The sequence below is a fragment of the Triticum urartu genome, chromosome 2A (assembly GCF_056163025.1).
Source record: "Triticum urartu cultivar PI428250 chromosome 2A, HENAU_Tu73, whole genome shotgun sequence".
NCBI lineage: Eukaryota > Viridiplantae > Streptophyta > Magnoliopsida > Poales > Poaceae > Triticum > Triticum urartu.
This window is the reverse complement of record NC_141874.1, coordinates 683,506,795-683,518,492: the sequence shown is the minus strand read 5'-3', so window position 1 is coordinate 683,518,492 and position 11,698 is coordinate 683,506,795. Positions and strand designations below refer to the sequence as shown.

Below are 11,698 nucleotides of genomic sequence, written 5' to 3'. Positions count from 1 at the left end.
GCGCTGCCGCAACCGTGCCGTGCATCGTAAGCGTCATCGCCGACGCCTCCATCCCGCTGCGCGCTCCCACCCCCTCCACCAACACCCTCCGCCTCTCACGCGCGCGCGTGGCCACGATCACGCGCAGTTACCGTACGTTCTTCCTCTCCGGGACGCCGCGTTTCCGCCGCCGTCGCCACCTTGCGGTTTTGAACCAAACATTACCACCTTGGTGCGCGCGGCAGTTGCACTCATTTGCTAGAATTTTAGTATACTTCTTCTCCTGGATGCTGTGCTCACGATTGATCGTCCTATCTTTGGCAGAATTAAATTGTGGCGTGATCTCTCTCTCGCTCCCCATCTGAACCATGTATATCAAGAAGGTAACTCTGCTGGGCAACTGCCGTCATATCACTGCTTCATCTTGACGTAATTAATGGCTGTCTACGCAGGTGGTAATTCAAGGGTTTAAGAGCTACAGGGAGGAGACCTCAACTGACCCTTTCAGCCCCAAAGTTAACGTAGTTGGTAATCCAAACATATTCCTCCCTGTAATTAACCAACTTGGCTAGCTATAGAGTACCGAGGTTCTTCTCGGTTAAAAAGCTGGTTCATGGCTAACTTAAATGCTGTTTCTATCAGCCCGTCAATCAAATTGGCAACTTGCAGACTTGTAGCAATGATCAACACTACAGTAGTTGTTAATCCAAGAATCAATTCAATGTCTAATTGCTACTCTGAGTTTTAGCAATCTCCTCTAACTTGCGTACACGGTTCAAATTAAATTAATTAAATGTGTTCCTCCAATGATTTTTGTTGGTTAAAACATATTAGTCTTCTGTGCCTCCATTATTGGCATGATGGTACTGATTTCAAATCTTTCCCGATTGACACATCAGTGAAGTATCAAATTTTAATTCTAAGTATGATAGAAATCCACTTCGGAGTCCACTGCATAATTTTGTGCTCTTAATGAATTTCATTGATTTAACTGTTTGTCGCAGTTGGTGCAAATGGATCTGGCAAATCGAACTTTTTCCACGGTAATATTTTCAAACGCACGGTTATGCTGAATTACTATTCTTGCTTATGCTTGTTGACACTTACATGCTGCTTTCTTCCTAATTTGGCCATGATAAATGCTCTAGCTATACGCTTTGTCCTAAGCGACATGTTTCAGAACCTGCGCAGTGAGGATAGGGGAGCTCTTCTCCATGTATGTCTCGTCTTTTCTTCGATCAAATCTGAATAGTCGAAACAAGTGACTGGTGTTTGATACTAGTGTCCATTTCCAGGAAGGTGCTGGACACTCGGTTATATCTGCCTTTGTCGAGATACTGTTTGATAATTCGGACAACCGTATTCCAGTAAGTCCTCTGATTTATTCAGCATGAGTGTGTGCAAATCATTACAGATACTACTTTCCTCTCCACCTATATGGCTGCTCTAGAGACTCAGAAGATCCTCTAAACTGTACAATTTCCTGCAGGTTGATAGAGAAGAGGTACGCCTGCGGAGGACGGTTTCTTCAAAGAAGGATGAATACTACCTGGATGGGAAACATGTTAGGTACTCCTTCCGTCCGAAAAAGCTTGTCCCAAGTTTGTCCCTCAAATGGATGTATCTAGCACTAACTTGGTGATAGATACATCCATTTGAGGGCAAGCTTTTTCGGACGGAGTATGTCTTATGATATACACTGGTTAGTAGTGTTGTATCTTGTCGCTTGCTGAGACCCACTTGTTGCTACCATGTTCAGTAAAACTGAAGTCATGAACCTGCTGGAGAGTGCTGGCTTCTCTCGTTCTAATCCATACTATATTGTCCAGCAGGGGAAGGTAAATATTGTTTTCATCTGATTGTTCCTGTGATGTGTCCAAATATGATATTAACAAAGTTTTCATGTGTAGATTGCATCCCTTACTCTAATGAAGGATTCTGAACGACTGGATCTTCTCAAAGAGATTGGTGGTACGCGTGTTTATGAAGATAGGCGTCGGGAGAGCTTGAAAATATTGCAAGAAACAGGCGAGTTTAAATCACCAAAAAATATCTGTATATTTTTTCTATGTGTTGAGACGTCCATTAATTATTTGATTAACAGCCCATAAAAGGAAGCAGATTGGTCAAACTGTCCACTACCTGGAGGAAAGATTGAGAGAACTTGATGAAGAGAAAGACGAACTAGTGAAGTACCAGGAGCTGGACAAAGAAAGAAGATCACTTGAGTATAATCTGTTGGACCATGAACTGAATGATACTAAAAACGAATTAGTTTCAGTAAGTCTTTCCCTTCTGTTACATAGTTTCACCTTGGATATTATTATGTTCTGTCAGGTAAATTTGAATAGTCTCATTACAAAATGATTGAAGGCTGAACACATCATTAACATTTCCCACTCAAACGATCACCTGAGTATCACTGTTTGACTGTCTTCCACAATTGTTGGAGCTCCTCATCAATGCTCAGAAAACTCGAGTCTAGAAAACTAGAAATACTATATGAAGCATAGTGACACATAACATGAGCTCCCACTTTTGTGGACTTATGAATTAAGTGACACAACAAAAACAAAAATAAATATTGAAGACAAACAATTGTTAATGGATGATATTCTCCATTTCCTTTGTTGAACAACACCTGTATTCCTTCAGTAGCATTTCTGGAAATGTGTAAGATGCTTCTCCGCACAGTCTTGTAAGCATTCTCATGCTGTGCCATAATACACGCTCTATCAATTTGAATGTTAACTCCATGGATCTTAGCCATTGCACAAGGCATTGTCTCCAAAAGGAGATACCCTAGATCCAACCTATTTAAAACATCGATCCTGTTGTATAATGTAATGCTTATTCTACTCACTTCATTTGATTTGTCTCTTGTTAGATGGATGATGATCGAAGAAAATTTTCTGAAATGTTGTCTAATGCGGATGATGAAGTGGCAGATGTACGTGAGAAGGTCAAGAGTTTTGATAAAGAAATAGAAGTCTGTACAGAAGGGATAGATGAAATCAAGTCTCAAAAGGAAGATGCCGAGAAGAAGCGTACTAAAGCACTAAAGCTAGTTACTCAGATTGAACTGGATCTGAGAGATATAGAAGACAGAATTTCAAATGAAAAACGAGCAAAGGTATTCCGCACTTTTAGATTTTCATGGATTTGAGTAATTTTGTTTTGTTTCCACACTAAAAGGATTCGATCGTTAGGATGAAGCTGCGAAGGATTTACACAGTATGAGGAAAGAGAGTGAAAGGTCAAATTCTGAATTGGCCGAAATTAGTAATGCACACCAGGCCAAATTGCAGGAAGAGGAGGAGATGTCAAAAAGGTAAAACATAACAGATAAATTTTACCTGTTGATGGATATTCATTTTGACACGTCACACTTTGTGGGGATAGCATAACGGACCGCGAGAAGCAGCTGAGCGTATTGTACCAAAAGCAGGGGAGGGCAACTCAGTTTAAGAATGAGGCTGCCAGAGATAAGTGGCTTCAGAAAGAAATTCATGATCTCGAGCGTGTACTTTCATCAAATAAAAAGCAGGTACTGAACCAGTGACCTGTTTGATGCTTCAAGTTTCATTCTGGACCTTTGTTTTGATGTGCTACTCTACTCATCAATTGGATTTTCTGTTATGACAGGAAAGCTTACTCGAAGAAGAGATTCAGAAACTTACAGGTGAAATTAATAGCTTGACGAACTACATCGAGTCTCGGAGAAGTGAATCCGGCAAGTTAGAGTCTGCTCTTGCAAACAGACAAAAGGATTATAATGACTTTATGCAGCAGAAAGATGCACTTCAAGATGAAAGGAAGTGCGCACATTTCTTAACATCTACAACTTTGTGATTTGATTGAAGATGTGTTGCTTTAGACTTTATATACTAAGTAGAAAGTAAATGTCACAGATCATTGTGGAAGCAGGAAAATAGCGTAACAGCTGAAATCGATAGGCTAAAGGAAGATATTGTGAAGGCACAGAAGAGTCTTGACTATGCCACACCCAGGGTATGCCAAATGTATCATTTTGTACATATTTTTTGTTAATTAATACGTATTAATTAGTGGTTCTGATGTATTACTTTCCAAGGGTTTATATTATTATTCCTATGTACGTACTTGCATATTGCATATCATGTATACACATCTATAAATGATTCCAGGACAGGATGCCGTATTATAACTGAAAAAAAATTATATTCTCTAGTTTGATTGTGCATTGCTTGGTTGTTTCAACTACAAAATTTCAATGATTTTTATTTTATAATGTTGCTGCTGGTTAGCCTGATTCTTGAGAATGCGATATACTGATGTGTGTTCACTCTAGTGAGGCATTCTTACTGATGCTGGTTCATGCTAGTCAGGAACATATAAACAACCTCCAATTGTTGAATAAGAAATCAAAAATACTCTCCTAGGGACGCAAGCAGTCGGGCCGGTGGACAATACCATAATACAATGTAGTGTTAATTTTAGGCAAGTGATCAGAAAATTATGAGCTAATTGGTAAGTTCAGCGGGACGAAGAGGAATGCCTCTTGCACCCCTAGTAAGAACAGACGTACACAGATTCTGCAATATATAGTACAGCAAAAACCTGATTTTGTTTTGCAATTTGCGTTTAGTATCTTCGGATTTTAAGTTACGGATCACCTCTTTTGGCATATACTGTAGCATTGCTAATTGTTCTCTGCAAGGACCGCTTAAAAGCTATTTTTGCATGGTGCTAATTTTGTTTTCTTCCACAGGATACCAGGAGAGGCCTGAATTACGCTAGCAAAATAGTCAGGGAACGTGGTTTGAAAGGAGTTTTTGGTCCAGTAATAGAACTAATTGACTGCGAAGAGAAGTTTTTTACAGCTGTTGAGGTCGCTGCTGGAAATAGGTCCTCAACTGCCCTCTTATCTTGAATCCCTTTCCCTCCATTTCACCATTTACTGTTGAATAACCTACTCTTTACTGATGTGAATTAGCTTGTTCCATGTGGTGGTTGCAAATGACGACATATCAACGGATATAATTGATATATGGAGGAAAGGTAAAGATGGACCTTCATCAGACAAAGAGGAAGATAGAGATGGACGGGTGACTTTCATACCACTGAACAGAGTGTATGCTCCGCGCGTCAATATTCCACAAAGTTCTGATTTTGTTCCACTGTTGAAGAGGTTAAAGTACCGTGCCGAGCATCGCCCCGCTTTTGAACTGGTGATTCAAGTTTTTTCTGTTATTTTCTCCTTCCAATACATCTTTTATTGGGCTATCATGGTTAATTTAGTTCAGGCTCTACTATTCTGGTCAATTTTACCCTTAGTTTGCGTTGAATGCCTCCTTTTTATTGTCATCTCGTGTATCCATCTTGCCTTTGTTTGCTTGGTGTCTTGGCACCCAAAAAAATCTCTCGAGTTACAAGTGCCATGTCAAATTATCTAATAGTTGTATATGAATATCCTTGTTCGGTGATGTCTTGCATGTCCTTGATATTGAAAATTTACACTATAGATACTATAATTTGGTCTAAACATCATCATAATCTCAACAAATAGTCCTAAAATAGCATTAACTTGTCAGATAACTAGTGTTAAGTACATAGTAAAAATTATTTTGCATTACTGGAAGGGGGGGGGGGGGGGGGGTGCTTCCATGGCACCCAAGGGTGTCAGTTGGAGTCTTATTAAAAACTATATAATAAGGTCTTGTGTTGCTTCGAAATATTGGTCTCTTCATTCCCATGTTTCCATTTGTGCATGTTTACCTTTTAGAGCACTTTTTTAGGGTGGTTATGGCATTTCTACATGCTTACCAGTGACCCATCCTCATCCATATTAAGTAGCTTCACTCCTACAATCACCTAGGCTAGATTTTTTGGTAACTTATTATTTCAAAGTTGCACTTCTTTTCACCTTCATACAATCCATTTTTAGCCAACTTTGAAACTTCTGTCAGATTTTTGGTAGGACAGTTATATGCCGGGACCTGGAAACTGCGACCAGGGTTGCACGCAGCAATGATCTAGATTGCATCACACTTGATGGTAGCTCTAAACTCTTCCTCTTGACTTGTCCTTGTAATGATATTATTGTTAACACATAAATCGACACTCCGATTATTCTCAGGTGATCAAGTTTCAAGTGATGGTGGTATGACAGGAGGTTTCTTTGACTATAGGCGCTCAAGATTGAAGTATGTAAAAATAATTAGGGACAATAAAACAACAATCCAGGAAAAGACAGTGCATCTGCATAATCTGGGAAAAGAGCTGCAAGATATCCTGCTTTGGTTTAATGATATTCCTATTTCTCCTGCAAGAGTCTAGTGCAAAGACTACATGTTCTTTCCTTGTAGTACGTCCGCTGCAGCTAAATATACATCTGCTAGTGCTTCTTACCGCAGGCCTGGCGGGCAAAATAGTTCAGGTTTTTCATTCCACATTTTAATCTGAGATTCGTTGCTTGCATTGGAGCTCATTGTCACTATTTACATAGAAATAAGTATGAACCCTACATAGGTTTAACCACTATTGCAGAATGATCTGATGTTTGTGCCGCCTTACACTTGATCAAAGCATATGGATGTGTGCGTACTCAGTTACCAGTACACCACAGTTTACTGAAACTTACGACTTCATGTTGCTTGCTTCTATTTTGTTTGCTCCATGTCCAAAATAAACTTCATGTTGGTTGCTTCTATTTTGTTGGCTCCATGTCCAAAATAATTTGAATGTGTGAAGAAAATTTGATAAGTTCTCCAGATGTTTACTGTTTATCTGCAAGAAAACTCTTATACATCCACGAGTTCTCTTTCTTAACTTCCCATACATATACATAGAAAAATCATGGATTTAGTTACCAAACATCAACAAGTGGATGCCGAACGTGATCATGCCAAGTCGGAGTTGGAACAGTTTAAGGATGATATTACCAGGGCAATGAAGCAAAAAGGATTACTTGAGAAAGCCCTTGGAAAGAAGGTACTTAATCAGTTCTACTTTGTTTCTTCATTGCTGATGGTAGACTCCCCTTCTTTTTTTGTTAAGGAGTATTATTAGTATTGGTCTAGATGTCCTTACATATGTGAATCCTTATTTACTCCTGCTGTAATTGTGTCTGGAATGTAGCCTTAGCCTTATAGTTTCTACCTTGCAGGAAAAATCACTCGACAACATCCGCAACCAAATTGAGCAAATCCAATCTGGCATTGCAACGAAAAATAATGAGATGGGAACAGAACTGATTGACCAGCTAACATCAGAAGAAAGAGATCTCCTTTCGCGATTGAATCCTGAAATTGCTGCATTGAAGGAGAAGTTTCTCTTGTGTAAAAACAATCGCATTGAGGTTGTCTAATGAAGCTTTGTAACCATGCTTGTACAGAAGCAGAAGTCTATTAGCTCTAACAAAAGTGAAAATTATTATGTAATACAGATTGAAACAAGAAAAGAAGAACTGGAGACCAATTTATCAACTAATCTGACGAGGCGTCAAGAAGAGCTGGAAGCGATAATTTCATCTGCAGATTCTGAAGCCTTGTCTCTTGAAGTCAAATCAAAAGAGCAACAGCTGAAACAGTCGAAGAGCAATCTTGATGAGTTGACTACACTTCTGCAGGGTATATCAGCATCGGTTGACTTTTCTTCCACTTTTGTGTTTTACTAGATGGAGATGCGCCTTAACCCTTAAATGATATTTAATTTGGGCAGCTAATATTGATGCAATTAATGACTTTATGGGAAAGATGGAGCAACTGAAAAAACAAAGGGATGATCTGAAGGTAACTTATACAGAAAGATTGTTTTCCGGGGTTTTAATTTGTATAATGTTGACTTGTTATATAACGTGTACATATGAAACACAGGTGGTTCAAGCTAATTTGGAGCAGACTGTGCAAGATGCAGCGAACGACTTGGAACAGTTGATGAACAGAAGGAGAATGCATCTGGCCAAGCAAGCAGAGTGTATGAAAAAGATGCGAGATTTGGGCTCGTTGCCCGCTGATGCTTTTGAAAAGTATGTTTCCATTTTTCTTAAGCTGCTAAACTTGCTGAGTCAGTTGCACAATGTGGAGCCCTTTTTTTCGTATGGTTCATTATCATGTACTAGTGATTATCAGCACATAAATAAGGCGGTGCGATGATACCGTGTTAGCTCATCTTTTTTCCTGGCAAAAATATAGGTACAAGGGAAAAGATAGGCTGCTGCTGCAGAAGCTGCTTCATGACCGCAATGAGCAGTTGAAGCAATTTAGTCATGTCAACCAAAAGGCTCTTGACCAGTATGTGAACTTCAATGAACAACGCGATCAACTGCGGAGAAGACGGGATGAACTTGCCCTTGGTGACAAGGTAAGCTTTTTGATCAGTAAAACCTGTTTCCATTATGATCATCCTAAGCCTGTAATCTCATAAAATCTGCTGCTTGGAATGGCAGAAAATTCGAGACTTGATATCGCTTTTAGACCAAAAAAAGGATGAATTGATCGAACGCACATTTAAAGGAGTTGCAAGGCACTTCCGCGAAGTGTTCTCTGAATTAGTGCAAGGTGGCCATGGAGCCTTGGTTATGATGAAGAAAAAGGTTTCTTTTCCTTTGTTTGCCCACCAACCTTTGTTCTATTTCTTGCACTTTTGGCTTCTTATCCATTACGTATACTTCTTTATAAGAAGAATCTTCTTAATCTTTTGGGGTTTCTCTGAACACTCTGATTTTTGTTATTTCACATGTGTGTTTGAAAGATAAATTATATTCTCAGACTTCCTAACTCCCCTCGATTTTTGTAGGATGGTGATGCCGAGGACGATGACAATGATGAGGACGGGCCTCGTGAAGCAGATCCTAAAGGGAGAATCGACAGATACATTGGCGTGAAAGTCAAGGCATGTGTTCTTTGCAGAGGTCTTCTATGCATTCATGAAATATATTCTAACCCCATCATAAAAATCCAGATGATGTTGTGATGCTATTCCTGAATTATTATGGTGATCGCGCCCTGTTTGGATGATCGTGCTCAATCACGTTTCAGGTTTCCTTCACTGGCAAGGGAGACACTCAGTCCATGAAACAGTTGTCCGGGGGACAGAAGACAGTGGTGGCATTGACACTGATCTTTGCCATCCAACGATGTGATCCGGCTCCGTTCTACCTCTTTGACGAGATCGACGCCGCTCTGGATTCTCAGTACAGAACAGCCGTCGGCAGTATCCTTAATTTTTTTCTTTGGCTTGACTGTTTATCATCACCATAGAAGAATCTTGATGTGCCTGTTTTTCTAACCAAGTCTCTGTAATATTTGTTCAAATGTTCATCGCGTTCGGAGGAAGCTTATTGATGTTTTCCTTAAGTGTTGCTGTAGATGTGGTGCGACGTCTGGCTGACATGGCGGACACCCAGTTCATCGCAACCACATTCAGGCCAGAGATTCTGAAAGTTGCGGATAAGATATACGGTGTGGCGCACAAGAGCAGAGTGAGCTACATCGACGTGGTATCCAAGGAGCAAGCGCTGGACTTCATTGAGCAGGACCAGGCACAAAATGCCAGCTGAGGAAAGGTGCCTTGGGAGTGTTTCAGACTCTGGACATACTTATACTGTAGGCCACAGTTGATGTAGTTGTGTATATGAACTTGTTTAGGCATGCTTAGGGATCACGTACGTGTTTGTTCATGGGAGATTCGCAGTGTTCTTCTTCGAGTACTGTACCCTACTGATTATCCTTTATGTTGTTTTGCTTAAGTGGGTTCCACGAATGGCGCTCTGGAGTTAGCAGCATGTTTCTTTGTTGGTTGAATGTCACTACGCGACGTCTTCATCTTCTTAATGTGAAAAGTATCAGGAACCCTCCCTCTCCTCTCGCGACCGCGTCGCCCCGGCGGGCGACCGGCCGCGCGCGACCTCCTCCTCCTCCAGCCCCCCTCTCCCCTTCCTCCCCGCCACCATCGCTGGCACCTGCGGCCGGCCTGGCCCCGGGGACGCTGGTGGCGGCGGCCCCCTGACCTTCCCTCCCGGTGGCTCTCCGGCATGGGGCGGAGCTGCACCGAGGGGTGCTCCTAGGCAGCAGCGGTCTGGCTGGCGGCAGGGTTCCCCGGCACCGCGTGGGCAGGCGGCTGGGCGGTGGCGCCGTCGTTGGCGGCGGGGTGGCACAGCGGTGCGGCCTGGCGGCGGCTCTCGGGAGGTGGGGGAGCGGCGATGAACGGCGGGGTGCTGGCGGCGCCGACGCCAGCCTGCTGCAGCGTGGCCGGCGGGGTTTAGCGGGCCTGGCCGGGCTAGGGGTGGTCTGGTATGCCCCGCTGCCATGTCCAGTCGGCTACCGCGACGGCACGACGGCGGTGGAGGTGGTTCCCTCCCGCTCGGCCTTGGTGATGCTGCTCCCATCGCTTGGTTCTTCTCTCCGGTCCTCTTGGCCTCGTGTTGGTGCTCGCAGTGAGACGACGTGGGTGGCAGCGCAACCGTGATGGTGCATGGTGTTGGGCTGTGGTTTGGTTGGTCGGCTCCGGCTGGACGGTGGGGTTTGGAGTGCGGGAGAAATCCTTGCCGGTTCATCCGGCTCCGATGCGGTGACACCGGCGGGTGCCACTATTCCTTCTTGGAGGGTGTCGGTAGTAGCCATCCCCCACCTCCCTCCGCGTACTGTGGGAAACCCTAGGACTTGTCCGGGCAGCAGTGTCGTTGGCGTCGCATCCCTTCTTGGAGGTGCTGCTTGGTACGCGGTAGATCGGAGCTTCAGGCTGTGGTGATTTGTTTCCGGAGGGTGCAGTGGTCGCGGGTCTTCCGCGCTTTGTCGAGCTGCCGCTGTTGGCATTTGTTTCTTCTTCTTTTTCTTTTGGGCGTGATGTGCTGCTCGCCCCAGCATTGCGATGTGTACAATGATGGTTTGCTTTGGAATACAAAGTGGGAGGAAACCCTTTTTCGGTAATGTCACTACGCCAGGTTGGAAAGCAAGAAAATCAAGAAAATGTTAGGTGTTTGGTTTGTTGGGTTATAACATGTTTGTTAGTTAGAGTCAGAGGTAACAACGCTAGTTTGGTTCATAGTATTATTGAAAGTTTGAAACATATCAAAAGGAAAAACACTAGTGTGCTTTTTTTTGTTATGTTAACACATGGATAAGTGTTGATCCGGCGTCCTAGTGTCGCCCCCTCCAGGGGCAAGCCCTAGCCCCCCCCCCCCCCCCCCCCCCCCCCCACACACACACACATCATCATCTCTCCCCTCTCATATGCTGCCTTTGGAGGTTGCTGCCGGTGAAGAGGACGGTGGGATCCTCTCAGTGGAGGTGCCCAAGTGGAAACAGTGGATGTTAGTAGAAATTAGCGGCATGGCATGGCGGGTCTCATTTGGCCTCGTGTGTGGAGCCCCGCGACTTCTCATGGCTCAATCCGACTATCTTGTGTCCATGCGAGTTGTTTTTGCGGTGCTAGCGGAGCTGCCGGTGGTAGATCGTGGTAGTGTGAGGCGTTGTTGTGGCGAAGTGGCCCATGTGGTTGATCCGCCTTAGGCCAATGGTCATTCCTAGATCTATATTTGCTATCACTTGTGATAGGGGTGCGAGGCTATCAAAGCATCCCCAATGTGGGATGTTGGCTGTGCTATTGACCTTCCTCTCTTGTTAAACGATATGTGATCAGTGTCCCATTTGCTACTTGGGTGCCCTTTGCTCCACAAGCCACTCTTGTTGGTAATGTCCACGTCAAAGTCGTGCACGCCGGCATCATCATTTTTGGA

At 43.2% G+C, this 11,698-nt stretch overlaps 1 pseudogene across 1 annotated transcript; it reads left to right on the top strand.

Annotated features, from left to right (window-relative positions):
* Window positions 1-347: 347 nt before the first annotated feature.
* LOC125534076 (structural maintenance of chromosomes protein 3-like) lies at window positions 348-9,970 on the top strand (annotated as a pseudogene). The gene is made up of 28 exons (XR_015615436.1): window positions 348-362; window positions 432-507; window positions 984-1,022; window positions 1,128-1,195; window positions 1,275-1,346; window positions 1,469-1,548; window positions 1,739-1,817; window positions 1,890-2,007; window positions 2,084-2,259; window positions 2,867-3,112; window positions 3,189-3,310; window positions 3,382-3,526; window positions 3,625-3,797; window positions 3,891-3,990; window positions 4,730-4,866; window positions 4,955-5,189; window positions 5,928-6,015; window positions 6,098-6,260; window positions 6,810-6,951; window positions 7,127-7,318; window positions 7,406-7,589; window positions 7,681-7,751; window positions 7,836-7,987; window positions 8,154-8,322; window positions 8,408-8,554; window positions 8,758-8,853; window positions 9,000-9,174; window positions 9,330-9,970. The product of XR_015615436.1 is annotated as a structural maintenance of chromosomes protein 3-like (transcript).
* Window positions 9,971-11,698: the final 1,728 nt, after the last annotated feature.